The sequence below is a fragment of the Eleutherodactylus coqui genome, chromosome 6, assembly GCF_035609145.1.
Source record: "Eleutherodactylus coqui strain aEleCoq1 chromosome 6, aEleCoq1.hap1, whole genome shotgun sequence".
NCBI lineage: Eukaryota > Metazoa > Chordata > Amphibia > Anura > Eleutherodactylidae > Eleutherodactylus > Eleutherodactylus coqui.
The window spans coordinates 243490274-243504683 of NC_089842.1; positions in this window are offsets into that span (position 1 = coordinate 243490274).

A 14410-nucleotide genomic window follows, 5' to 3' on the forward strand; every position below is an offset into this window, starting at 1 on the left:
GGAGAATGACAGTATTCTTGGGAATCCACCTTGGATGCTGTAGAACCTATTAATATAAATGAGAAACTGGAATACCAATAACAAATTCCCGTTGCAGCGTCCCATAGGGAGACCCAAGACACCTGACATAAGTGGGGAGCTGGGAGGGTTAAGTGATGGCTTGTCATGGCGGCACTTACCAGGCTCCTTTTCCTGAGGAATAACATGCAGCCAAGACCAGAGTATAACTTTAGGCCACCAAAGACACCCCTAGGAGAGGGAATGCCAATACAGGAGAATGTGGATAGTAGTTGTCACGGGTAACACCACCGTTCCTACACACCGGAATGATCTTCAGCGGAGAACAATTACAGACAGAGACAGTCTTTGCGTACCACGGGTCCCCAGGAACGGTTAGGGCTTGGCATAAACTTTTACTTGCAAAACTTGAACAGATTATTCAAGGCAGTTCAATCAGATATTTTACAGTGCAGGCAAATGACTTTCAGACTTCGTAAAGACTATTTTCTTGCAGTACCTCCATCCCGACTTGGAGACTCATGGATGTGATAGTAAAGGGTGTACCTCTACACGGTGATCTTAGCTCTGGCCGGACGTATAGAAAACTTCGACAGTAAAAGACTTGATTAGTACCTCTGCACTGGCCTTGTCTTGAAGAATTACTTACAATTGTGCTCTCTCTCTGTTAGGGCTCACTCAACTCACATCCAGAATGCAGACATTACAGGATATCCCTCCTCCTCTTCCATCTTCACCACAAGGAAGCTGAAGGTGCCTCCATGTGGCTGTGTTAGGTAGCAGACATGGTGGAACTCTTGCTACTCCAGAAGATGGAACTACTTTCCCGCTCTCAGTCACTCTTATTTATACCTTCTCTCACACCACATGACATGACAGACTGATACATTTACATGCAGGCTTTGGATTTTATTAAAGTTAAAGGGGTTGTCCCGCGGCAGCAAGTGGGTCTATACACTTCTGTATGGCCATAATAATGCACTTTGTAATGTACATTGTGCATTAATTATGAGCCATACAGAAGTTATAAGAAGTTTTTCACTTACCTGCTCTGTTGCTAGCGTCCTCGTTTCCATGGAGCCGACTACTTTTTGGCGTCTAATGGCCAAATTAGCCGCGCTTGCGCAGTCCGGGTCTTCTTCTTTTCACAATGGGGCCGCTCGTGCAGGATGCCGGCTCCGTGTAGCTCCGCCCCGTCACGTGCCGATTCCAGCCAATCAGGAGGCTGGAATCGGCAATGAACCGCACAGAAGCCCTGCGGTCCACCGAGGGAGAAGATCCCGGCGGCCATCTTCAGCAGGTAAGTAAGAAGTCACCGGAGCGCGGGGATTCAGGTAAGCACTCTCCGGTGTTCTTTTTCAACCCCTGCATCGGGGTTGTCTCATGCCGAACTGGGGGGGGGGGGGGGGGGGGTTGAAAAAAAAAAAACCCGTTTCGGCGCGGGACAACCCCTTTAACCTCTCAAGTGCTGCAGCTGTGCAACACACAAACTGAAAATGACAAGTACATCCACATAACACAAACATGTATGACATTTGTGGAGGGGACTAGGATGATGTGCTGGGCCACCACACAGTTCTTACTTGTTAGTCGGGGCATTCAGTCTATTTAGTTACAGCTCGTTGATCGGACACAACAAATCTGACTCATCGGAATCCAAGCTCAGTTTTTTAAGTCTCTTGACTAGGTACCGGTTCTGGTCCTCTCTGTATCAGCAGTCTCTGGCATTGTCAGATCATCGGGAGAGGAGCGAGATGCAGCAGTTCTTTGTGCCCGGATCTCCGTTATCACAGGCTCACTCTGACTCTGTCCATTCAGCACTATCTGGTACTTTAGTAGTCTTTTACTTTCATATTTGGTGCACCAGCCTGTAGGGCTACTGCAGCACCAAGCTGATTCAGTCGGGAGAGTATCCCCCACTGCTTCCACTGCAGCGTAGCTGCACTGCACTGTACGACTCCTCTCTGACTTCCTGTACTGTTCCAACTCCGAGAGCTGCTCCTTCCTTCCCTGCTCTTAAAGGAACAGAGTTGGATCTACTTCACAAACACACTAATAGAATGTATAAAGCAAGAAAACAGCAAACCCCTACCATACCCAACGTAAGAAAACAAAAAATGCTCAACATTTACGAAAAACAGATATGGCTGTACGTACCTACACCAGTCAGCTTGAAAGATTTTGCGCAATTCTCTGCACTTTGAGTAAGTGGATCATGCCAAGGGAGATTGGTTTGTATTTCGAACCCGCAATGATGACCTAATACACAATTTACTATCAGGGAATAAACAGTCTATGTTACTTTCTTTAAAGCCGTCTAACCATTTAATACATCCGAAAAACAATTGAATATTTTTCTCTGCTCAGGCGAAAATTCCCATTTTGTGGCCATTTTCGACAGCCGCTAAATATCTTTCTCCCAGCTGTTATCATAAAAGCAGGTTTAGTATATTTTATTTATTATTGCGTTGCTGGCATTGTACTCTTGTTACAGGACATTTTTAAGAACAAGGCAATGATTTCAACCATCCTTCAACGAGGCCGCTGAATAGCGGAGCGAATGACAGCTCGCAACATAACAATATTGCAAAACACCAACTAAAGAGGTTGTTAAAAGGCTGCTAAACGCTCGGAATTTGTTATCCGTGTTGTTTATAAAATATCAATTTGTTCTTTTTCCTCTAATGTTGACTTTCTGTCCGGCTATTAAAATGGGGAGTGATAAGAACGCACCCTGGAATTATGTTCTATGGAGTTAGTTGTCTGAGGACTAAGTGGAAATGAATGGCTAATTTGTTACAGGACAGTTGTCATGGAGACCACCGTAAGCCGGTTGATGTATGTGAACCCAGCCCACCGCAAGCACCAAGAAATAAGCCTGCATTCAATATGGGAAGTCTGATTTGCATTACCGCTATGCAGCAGATGCAGCACTTCTGAAACGGAATGTTGTGGAGTGCGGCGCTGTTAATGTAGCTCTCCAATGCAATTTGCATAGCCCGACGGTAATTATATTTCAATGACTACGCAAATTGCCATAAACAATATAGCGTGCTAAACATTCGTACGGCACGTGTTACATTTGTATTTACTGCACGCATAAGTGTGAGGTTCGTGGTTTTCATTTTAGTCCAACTGTTCATTTGCCAGCGATAAGCTGACCTTGATGGATGCTGATCCATTAGAGTGGGTCAGCTGACCACAATTCTGCAGACTTAGGAAAAAGGTCTTCATTGGCTAGTCTCTCTTTATGTTTTCTTGGCTTCTGCAGTGTGGTGCTGGTGATAGCGCAGCCATGTGCATCTGAATCAAGTAGTCCTAATGTAATTTGAGTTTCTCCTTCCTAGTCTAATTCTGTTTTCCTGCGTCATTTCATACTACCATCATGGCTCAGCCGCTCCTGCAGCTACTAGGCTTGCCACTGTGCTACTACTACCTGCTCTGCTACCTTCCTAAATTCTGCCCATAGGGCATGTGCATGCTCCTGCCCAATATCCTAAAGGGCCATTGCACAGTCCTATTATTCTTCTCCCTCCAATCCTGTCCCTGCACCACCTAGACTAGACATCCACACCCAAGGGTGGATGCATTATGAATTGGTCTCCTACCATTGTGACAAAGCCTCAGTTTTCGTGTTCCTAGCTCTGACCCATACTAGTTCTGACTTCTGACCTCAGCTCTGTTTTTGGACTTTGCTTGCTGCCTACCCTGACCTATAAGCCTGGATCCCTTTATGCACCTGATTCAACCCTATCTCACTACTACACACCTGTTCAGACCTGCAGGTACTGTGCCTTGGGAGCCTACACTAATAAACTTACCTCTCTTAGGGCCTCGGAAATGATCTCAGGGCAGGTAAGATCCAACTATTGCTCTGCTCTGCTTAAAAGCAGCCATGGACAAATGGAATGTTAATCCTGTACAACCCCTTTAAATATAACAGCATCATTATACAGGATTTGTCCCTCATCTATATTTAGTAAAGCTTGAAAGCCGCCACATCTCACACATCGGATTATTTGTGAATAAAAAAGCCAAGCTCATGAAAAATGTCTACCTGATGAAGAATGTGATGCGAGGCTGAGATATGGCGCCCGTCAACTGACTAATACCACGATCTAAGTGTAATATTACAGAACTGTGCAGAAGTGTTAGGCAGAGGTGGAAATAGGCTGCAAAGTAAGAATGCGCTGACATCTACGGTGGGATTCCGGTTTCCAACTCTGTTTCGGGAGCAGGAAAGCAGAATCCCCTGGCCCAATGGATTGGTCTTATGACAGAACCAAACAGACCCAATTGGGATGTCATCGGTCCACCGTGATGTCATCACAGAGCACCTATTGCAGTAACTGAACACCATCTAGGTCTGCCATGGCTTATGATAGCTACCAATAGTGACAATACAATGCAGTACAGATGTATTGCCATGTATCACCATAGTGATCATACAGTTGTGGGTTCAAGTCCCCTAAACGGACATAAAAAATGTGTAAAAAAATAAAAACAGTAAAAATAATAAAAAAAAAATAGTTGTAAAATAATCCTTTTTTTCCCACTTTCCTCTCTTTTAAACTAAAATAGCACATGTTTGGTATCGCCACGTCTATAACAAACAACACAATGAATAAAAACACATTTTTTATCCTACCTAAAAAGGGAGAGGAAAAACGAACAAAACAGAGACAAAATGCTTATTTTGTTCATTTTGCTGCCCAAAAAACGCAATAAAAGTGATTAAATAGGCATATGTATCCCAAAATGGTACCATAAAAACTACAACTTATCATGCAAAAAACAAGCCCTCACTGTGCTCCGTCCATGGAGAAATAAAAAAGTTAGGGGACTTTGAATGCACAATGCAAAAAATAAAATAAAAAGGGTTTTTTATTGTGCAAAAATAAAAAAAAACTAAAAAATCTATATGATTTTAATATTGTCGTAATCGTACCAACATGTGGAAAGAAATGTAGCATGGAATTTATGCTGCATGATAAATGCCCAAAAAAAAAAATAATGACAGAATTGAGTTGTTTTTTTTTTCTCCCCTGCAAAAAATGTAATAAAAGTTTTAAAATACATTCTATGTACTCAAAAAAATGGTTCCAATAAAAACTACAGCTTGCCATTCAAAAAAACAAGTCATCATACGGCTGGAGAAGAATAAAAAGTTATGGCTTTTGAAAAGTGGAGATGAAAGTCCAAAGAAACCCCAAATAGGCCGCGTTATTAAGGGGTTAAAAAGGTACAGCTATGCTATCTTAACACAACATGAGCCTTTGTAAAGTTATTGAAGAGCAAACATGCTTTAGCGCAGACAGCTACAGTCATAATAGTGTTAGAATTGACTTCCATCCATTCCTCACCACAAACACAAAGGCATAACTTACATGTTACGATCGTGTGGGCAAAGTAAGCACGGAGCCCACACGATCATGCCCAAAGACGGGAATGGAAGGATGCACGCACACAGGTTCCACCAGGGACACACGGGTTTCAGGCAACTGACCCTGTGCTACACGGGAGGATGACATGGGCCCTACCTAAGCGGGGACATCTCCCCAATAGGAGGACGGCCCAGCGGTCTTCAGAACTGGGCCCTACCTGATCCTAGGAGCCACACCACAGAACTGGAGACATACACATGTCACATAACAGGGACTGAACAGGATACACAGAGCCAGAAAAAACAGCACAACAGGCAAAATGCAACCGCTAGTAACAGATGATAAGCTGAATGTAAATACAAGGTATTAGTTGACATTTTGTACAAAACATGGAAGCTAGCGGGCCACTTCACGGCTCCTGGTTATTCCGCTAGTCCCTACACTAACCAGGAGTCCAGCAGAACCGGGCAAAGTTCACACAGCACGCTGCAACAGGACAGGACACAGATAGCAGGTCACACAGCAAGCTAACACAAAACTGACAGAATATAAACTAACAAACGGACATGAACCAGCAAGACACAGATCATACAGAAAGCTTGCAACAGGACAGAACAGAGCACAGGGCACACAGCAAGCTTGAAACAGGACAGAGCACAGGGCACACAACCTATAGTGAAAATCAGACAGACTCCACCCAGAACTCACATGCACACAGAGAATTCACAGCAAGTCCCATACAGGGGGGATAGACAGCCAGCCAACCAGGCTGACATAGGGAACTGTGTCAGGGATCCACCCACTGACACACAGAGTGAGACATAAGACGTTTGGAAGGCCGTCCTGTAAAGGGAATCTGCATGTAACACAGAGAAAGACTACAAGTGTACAAACCGTCTTGGGGAAGCAGAGAGACAATAGACCTACTTGCAAACACAGATCAGAGTGGGAACAAGCTGAACATGACTGATAACAAGTTACAGAACACAGAAGTAACATGACTGCTCACCCTGGGACCCAGCCAGAGACTGACCAGGAGCAGGGTTTATTTGTGAGCACAGACCCAGGAGATTGGCTAGCAGGAGGTTCCACACCCAGCCAGCTCAATTAACCCTCAACCATCTGTAGCTGTGCTGCTAGGAAGCTTAGAACTACAGATCCCAGCAGCACACTTAACATTACAACCTCTTGTCATGTGTCCTCCTAGGACATAGCTATCACTGAGACTCCAGGCATTAGATGGTACAAATGCCCAGCATAGTGTAAAAGCGGAATGATCTTACCAAACTATGAAGTCCCCATACAAGAGTAGGGAATAAGGTCAACGGACCATGGCATATCATCTTGGTCTATTACAAATGGTGCCACACTGATGCCCCATTGTTGAACTTATCACCGCTCCTTCCTTTTTCCTAGAGTAGTAACTACAATCAATAAGGGACCCTATTAGATAGCTAGGACAGTGCTTATATCTAATCAATTATGTAGGTTATTGGTGGGTTCACAGGAGACTACACATAATAGGTCCATATAGGCCTAAAGTTGCTAAAGTTTCAAAAAGTTGCCTTCGGACAAAGACAGCTACAGGTGATGAGGTGGACCTAAGGGCAAGTACAACCCTCTTCAGGACCTTTTTGAGTGCAATCTTCTGGTGAACCTGCCAAAGATCTGAAACAGTAAAGAAGGTTTAGTATTCTCGTGCCTATCAGGGACATATAATGTCAGATCAATGGTTACTTTTTGCTTTAGAGAGTTAAAGGGACATCATAGTTGGGGGGCAGCAGCTCAGGGAACCCCTCCTTGAACTCAAGTGGAGAATTCATGACAAAGACTGGCTCTCACTCTGGTGGACCTGGCCTGTCCATGTACAGTATTAAATGGTTGGCCATTCTTACTGATAGTTGACATGTAAAACTACATTTGCCCTACAGTTGCAGCTTATTGGCAGGAGGCTGCTTCCCTGATGATATCAGCTGATTGAAAAGCTAGTTTATGTGGTAAGAAATCATGAGACGCCAACCCTAACAACTAATTTCTTTGAGCAGAGGGCAGCTGAAAAGTTTGACTCCCTCTCTGGAGGACCCAGTATGTGCTTGCTTTACATGGACATGTAAGGGTTCAATTCTATGTATGGCCCTTGATCTCTATTACTGGGCCCCACTCGAGGATGGCACAGTGAAAAGGAAGACATACAGGGGTAGCTTTGAAAGTCTCTTTATTTCAGTAGGGGGTACAAGACTAAATAATTGAAGAACAAGGCACAAGACTTGGTGGTTATAGGCATAGTTAGTCACAAGGCTTAGAGGTTGCAGAGTCCCTTAAAGCTACAGAGCTTGGCAGCTAGAGTGTTTCTTAGAGGGTAACCAGTGGATTAGTTGCAGTAAGAGCTGGGATAACAGAATGCAAGTTCAACTCCCTTCAACAGAACTTGGTGGGCACCTTGGGTTGGCGCTCTCCAATCTCTGATGACAACATTCGCCAGGGCTTTTGTTGAGCCCACAGTCCAGTCTATCACTCCAGGTTGTGGTCCAGAACTACCTTAATGCTCCAAGACACCACTGCTTAAGGAGCTTCCTCTGACCTGGCTGTCCCAAGCAAGTCCACTACCAGTGAAGGTCAAAAGACAGAGCAGCAGATCCCCACCAAACTGGATCTCAGGATTAACAGCTCTAGTGTAGTTCACTGGCCGGACCCAAGTCCAATTTCATAGTAGTCAGTTAATTCTGAACTTTCTGTCAATCCCGTGTAGCCATTCACAGCCACGCCAGATGTCTGCTGTACACTTCACTGCTTAGTACATCACAACTCCCAAAGTTGTGCAACACATCCCCATATATAGTCTCTGACTCGACGCTCAATGGAGCCTATGCAGTGCCACAATCCAGGGGCTTCAACTGTGACCAGTGCAACCTATATGCATGCCTGTGAACATATGCAACCAGCATAACCCAGCAGTAAACTGTGGGTGTACAACGCCTGCAATAAAAAGGTGCTACAGCACATAATGGGCAACAGTGCAAAGCATTACTTGGCATGACCAACTCTAGTAAGCTTCATTGGAACGAATGTGGTCTAGTATATGGTAAGAACATCCATGTTATATCTGAGCTGGATGAGAAACACCTCGTCCGAATTGGACATAATTAGTTGTCCAAAAGGACGGAAATGCACACAATAATTAATTCAGAATATTGATAATGGAACCAAAAAAATGGGGAAACAGGAAATCTCACCCTAACCTAATAATGTGATGAGGCCCTACCTAAAAATGGAGCCCTTGCCCTGATGAGGACTACCTTACATGGGGAACCCGATGCAACCCTGATTCTCCCTAGTTAGAAAACAGTGATAATGTTCACTACAGTCAATATCAATTAATATGGTACTGATGGATACAAATACTCAAGGAACCAGATGAAAGGCAAATGCAAAACTAGCAAACAGTCAGGAGATAGATGCTACAACACCCCAAACACCCAGAACACCAAACAGACTTTTCTGACAGTGGAACGAGGCAGGAACCACCAGATTGACCAGAAACACCTTCAGACTAGAAGTATAACCAGCATCTTCAAAGAGGAGGGGCCGAAATAACTGTGTAAAGACAGGCGCTGATTGGCCGCCTAGGACACATGCCTCCCGGATGACTAACCTATCCACACATTCACAGAGAAGTGCTAATTAGAGATGAGCGAGCACGCTCGGATAAGTCAGTAACTCGAGCGAGCCTCGCTCTTCTCGAGTAACTGCATTCTTATCCGAGCGCGCTTGGGGGGGGCGGTGGGCGATAGTGTGGGGGGGAGAGAGATCTCTCTCACTCTCTCACCCACTACCCCCCGCTATTCCCCCCCCCCCCGAGCGCGCTTGGGGGGGGGGGGGCGGTGGGCGATAGTGTGGGGGGGGAGAGAGATCTCTCTCACTCTCTCCCCCACTACCCCCCGCTATTCCCCCCCCCCCCCGAGCACGCTTGGACAGGAATGCAGTTACTCCAGAAGAGTGAGGCTCGCTCGAGTAACTGACTTATCCGAGCGTGCTCGCTTATCTCTAGTGCTAATGTCAGTGTCCAATGTCGAAATAAGTGGATCACCATGACATCACCCCAATCCAACACGGCCAGGCAGTCCAATTCAGACATATATTTGGTAAGAGGATGTTGTTCATGGCTGCAGCCGCTCATCCCAACCACCCTCCTGCCCATTGATTTTAATAGACATAATGTAATGCTTCATTTGCCCTGCGGGGGCACTGCTTAGAAGTTGAACACTTGCTGCCAGGTTCCCCCACAGATCAGTTAATCACTGGATGCCCCACCCTTTGATCACTTTATTTTGTAGGGGGCTCATCTAATAAAAAAGAGATTGTCCAAAGCAGCGAACCTGATTAAATGAATTTTGCGGCATGCGGCTGCGATCTTTGTCTGCGGGGCGTTTCCCCTGTCTCGCTCCACAAAGGAACACGGGGAGGATGAAGTGGCAACATTTTGAAGAAACCAAGGAAAGAATAGAATTTAATTGGGTCCATTCATCCCGAGGAGGCGGAGTTTGGTAAACGGTTAGATAAATATGTTTTGCAGGGGCGTAAGCGACTGCGGGTGAAGGATTTGTCTGCGCGGCTTCATGGAGACGCATCGCTTCGGCATTAGCTCACACTACAGATACGTGACAGTCGGAGTCCGCTGGTTTGGAGGAAAACACTTATTAGGAGAGCTACAAATGCAGCTTTAGCAAAAAACCGGAACACACAGAACTTGTATTCCGCATGCATAAGCAAATTTCCAACGGAACAACGCGGTTCAGAGCAATAAACCTGCACATCAAGAGGCGATACATCTGCAAGTATCACACGGGCTCGGCGCAGCGCGGCGGCTTATCAATAGAATCACAATTTATTGTGTTATTTCTCGCTAATGATTTCTTATGGCAGTTTATCAGTCCTGGAGCCGCACAAAATTAACTATAATTTACAAGACGTTGTAAATGGTTATAAAGTGACAATCTCCCACACATCCTTCTCCAGACAGAGGAAGAAAATACATTCCGTCTATATAACTGATGAGCCGTATTTATGCCGGAGATTCCGCAGCCGCCATTCTTGCTATAACTTAAGCATTAAGTTCAAATATACGTGTAGCGGAGAGGAGTTGGTGCATCTAGTGCAACTTTCTCATTTAAAGGGATATTCCCATTTAAATAATTATCACATTTGCAGTAGGGGGGGGGGAGTGGGGGGGGGGGGAGACGCTGCAGAGTAAGAATCATTTCAGAAATAGAAGGGTTAATAGTTTATTTTTGTCAATTAGCAAATTGCAAAGTGATTGAATGAAAGAGACATGTAATTTACATCAGTATCTGGTGCGAGCGTCCTTTGTCTTCACAACAGTATGAGTTCTTCTAGTACACTTGCACAATGTTTTTGAAGGCACTCGGCAGGGAGGTTGATCCAGACATCTTGGAGAACTAATCACAGATCTTCTATGGATGTCGGCTCGCTCCAATCCTTCTGTCTCCTCGTATAGTCCCAGACAGACTGGATGATGTGAGATCAGTGATCTGTGGGGCCATATCATCACTTCCAGGACTTCTTGTTCTTCCTTACACTGAAGATAGTTCTTAATGACATCGGCTGGATGTTTGGAGTCATTGTCAGTGTTAAAACTTTTGACATGTTTCTGCACCCCGGTCCCCATGCTTTTGTGCACAGATGAGTCACTCGGCCTGTTTTTACATAGATATGTCTTTTTGGCCACAATTCTTCCATGAAAACCACTTCTGGCCAGATGTCTTCGAACAGTAGACGGGTGTACCCGGGTCACACTGGTTTCTGCCAGGTCTGAGCTGATGGCACCACTGGACTTCTTGCAATTTTTGAAGGGAAGTAAGCATGATGTGTCTTTCATTGGCTGCACTAAGTTTCTTTGGCTGAACGCTGTATCTACGGTCCTCAATCATAGAATCACAGAATGGGAGATTTGGAAGGGATCTCCAGGGTCATCGGGTCCGACCCCCTGCTCAGTGCAGGATCACTAAATCATCCCAGACAGATGTCTCTCCAGCCTTTGTTTGAACACTTCAATTGAAGGAGAACTCCCCAACTCCCATGGCAGCCTGTTCCACTCAATGATCCCCCTCACTGTCTAATATCTAATCTGTGTCTCCTCCCTTTCAGGTTCATCCCATTGCTTCTAGTCTTTCCTTGTACAGATGAGAATAGGGCTGATCCCTCTGCACTGTGACGGCCCTTCAGATATTTGTAGACCACTATTAAGTCTCCTCTCAGCCTTCTCTTCTGCTAAACATTCCCAGATCCTTTAAGGGTTCCTCATAGGACATGATTTGCAGACCGCTCACCATCTTGGTAACTCTTCTCTGAACTTGCTCCAGTTTGTCTATGTCTGTTATAAAGTGGGGTGCCCAGAACTGGACCCAGTATTCCAAATGAGGTCTGACTAAGGAGGAGTAGAGGGGATAATGACCTCACGTGATCTAGACTCTATGCTTCTCTTAATACATCCCAGAATTGTGTTTGCCTTTTTGGCTGCTGCATCACATTGTTGACTCATGTTCAGTCTGTGATCTATTAGTATACCTAAGTCTTTTTCACATGTGCTGCTGCTTAGCCCATTTCCTCCCATTCTGTATGTGCTTTCTTCATTTTTCTTGCCCAGATGTAGAACTTTGCATTTCTCCTTGTTAAATACCATTCTGTTAGTCGCCGCCCACTGTTCATGCTTTTTGAATACTCTCCTTCTCTTCCTTAGTGTTAGCTATCTCTTTTAGCTTTGTGCTGCTGGCAAATTTGATCGATTTTCCATCAATTCCCTCAATGTTGCCTGTTTCTTTGTTTCTACTTCAAAAGAGCTTGAACCGCACATCTCGAAACCCCAGTCTGCTTTGAAATCTTTGCCTGGGAGAGACTTTGCTGATGTAGTATATCTACCTTCCCTCTTGTTGCTGTGCTCAGTCCTGCCATAGTTTATGAGCTGTGATGTGAAACTGTCTTCCACAACCTCACCTTTGTAGCATTTTGGCTGTTCCTCACTCAGTTTTAAGCCTCCTACACAGCCATTTCTGTTCCAGTTAAAAACCTTGTTTCAGTTTAGATATGAAAATGATGGAAATTATCACCTTCTTTGGTGCAATTGGTAGATCATGCTCCTGGCTATAAGCCTACAAAATCCTTGAGTGAGTGAGTGTATGTAGAATTGATAGAGAGTAGTCACAGCATTTCTCTCACACAGATTTCTCTTTTCTCACTTTGCATCTTGTTAATTGACAAAAATAAACTATTAACACTTCTATTTTTGAAAGCATCCATGCTTTGCAGCATTTTCCCCACACCTAGTACATACTATATCCTGAAAGGCCACTTTATTACAATCACTGGCCCTTTCACCTTTAGAGCTTCCCTCTATGAACCTTAGACCTGTGACCCCGAAGTGCAGCATAGAGTCATGTGACAATCCAGCAATTCAAGTGACTTCCAGCAAGTCTTGGTCATCGGTGCTGGACTAGCCGGGGCCAGGATTTCACTGCCAACCTTGTTGGGTTTTCTCATGCAGTGGTATGTAGAGTATACCAAGAATGGCGTGATTAAGGAAAAACATCCAGTGATCCTGTGATGCCGAAAGGGATCGGAAGTGGATGTCAGGAACTGATGAACTAGTGCTGCTCAGTCAAGGAAACTGCAGCAACACTAGTGCTCCAACGAATGTGTCCAAACACACAACTACCAGTTTGCTGAAGAACAGGAAGATGAGACTCCAGCGGGCAAAAGAGCACAAAAATTGGATCACTGAGCAGTGGAAAAACATCTCCTGGTCAGATGAATCCAGATTTCTGTTGCTGATGGGAGGTCAGAATTTGGCAAAAGCAGCATGAACCGCTGACCCCTTCCTGTCAGCTGGTCAGCAGTTCTAGCTGTCTGGAGGTGTTGAATATGTTTTGTTGGCACATACTGGGTCTTTTGAGACTTGTGGATGAACGCCATGATGAATTGCTGCGGGCCAAAGGTCCAACATGCTACTAAAAAAGTGGCCATTTAATATATGACATACATATCTTAAAGCTGTAATTTGAATAGGGGGTCCAGTGACTCCCACTTGTCAATTTACGGTCCCCATTGACTCCAAGCTGCTTGCTCAACTCATTCCATAATTTCCATAGGCTTCAATTGAGTGGGTCACTGGCAAGGACTTCCCAAAAAGTAAGGAGGACCCTGCCCATCAGTTTTGACTCCCTTCCTAAGGTTGGGATAAGAGGGGATATGTATAATCCTGAGTAAGAGTATCATCATTACTCATGTCGTATCCACTTCTCCAAAGACAGGAGCTTCCATTGCCAAGCTTCTATACCACACTCCATGTTTGATAGATCGCTGCCATTAGCAGTCAAATGTATCGATTTCCTAAAAGCTCCTGTGGTGATTTAGAAGGATTCGGTTGAAGAAGATGTCAGGATTTGTATTATGTCATTCACGCTGACAGGTATATTAGAAAGGACATCACCTATTCTTACCGGACAATATGGGGGGGGGTGATAGGAAAACACCTAAGGACTCTTCTGGTAAGCCCGCTCCCCTCCTTAGATCTTCCTTGTCATCTCTCAGATTCTCAATGTCCTGTTTACATTGGAAATTGTGCAAATTTGTAGACCTCTGCATTATTCATGAAGTAATAACGTCCTGTTCTTTGCTCCGCCGCCACCTTGGGACTGTTATTATCCTGACGTCCTGTTTTGCCTTCATCCTGACAGCCCCGTATTACTTCATATATAGTATAGATCCAGTTTTTCAGCACTAAACACTAAATATTTCAGGTTCCGACTTCCTGCTTCATTGTACCTTACATTAATATTGTATTTTGATGCAAGTAGATATAAATTTCCTTGTCGGAGGTCAAAAGAAGCTGACTTCGGGAACCACCTGAGATCCCCCAGCCAGACTCATTAATATTCTTTGATAGGCATCACAGAGAACGTAGATGTTAGTGGTCTGATAGTTACCTACTGCGG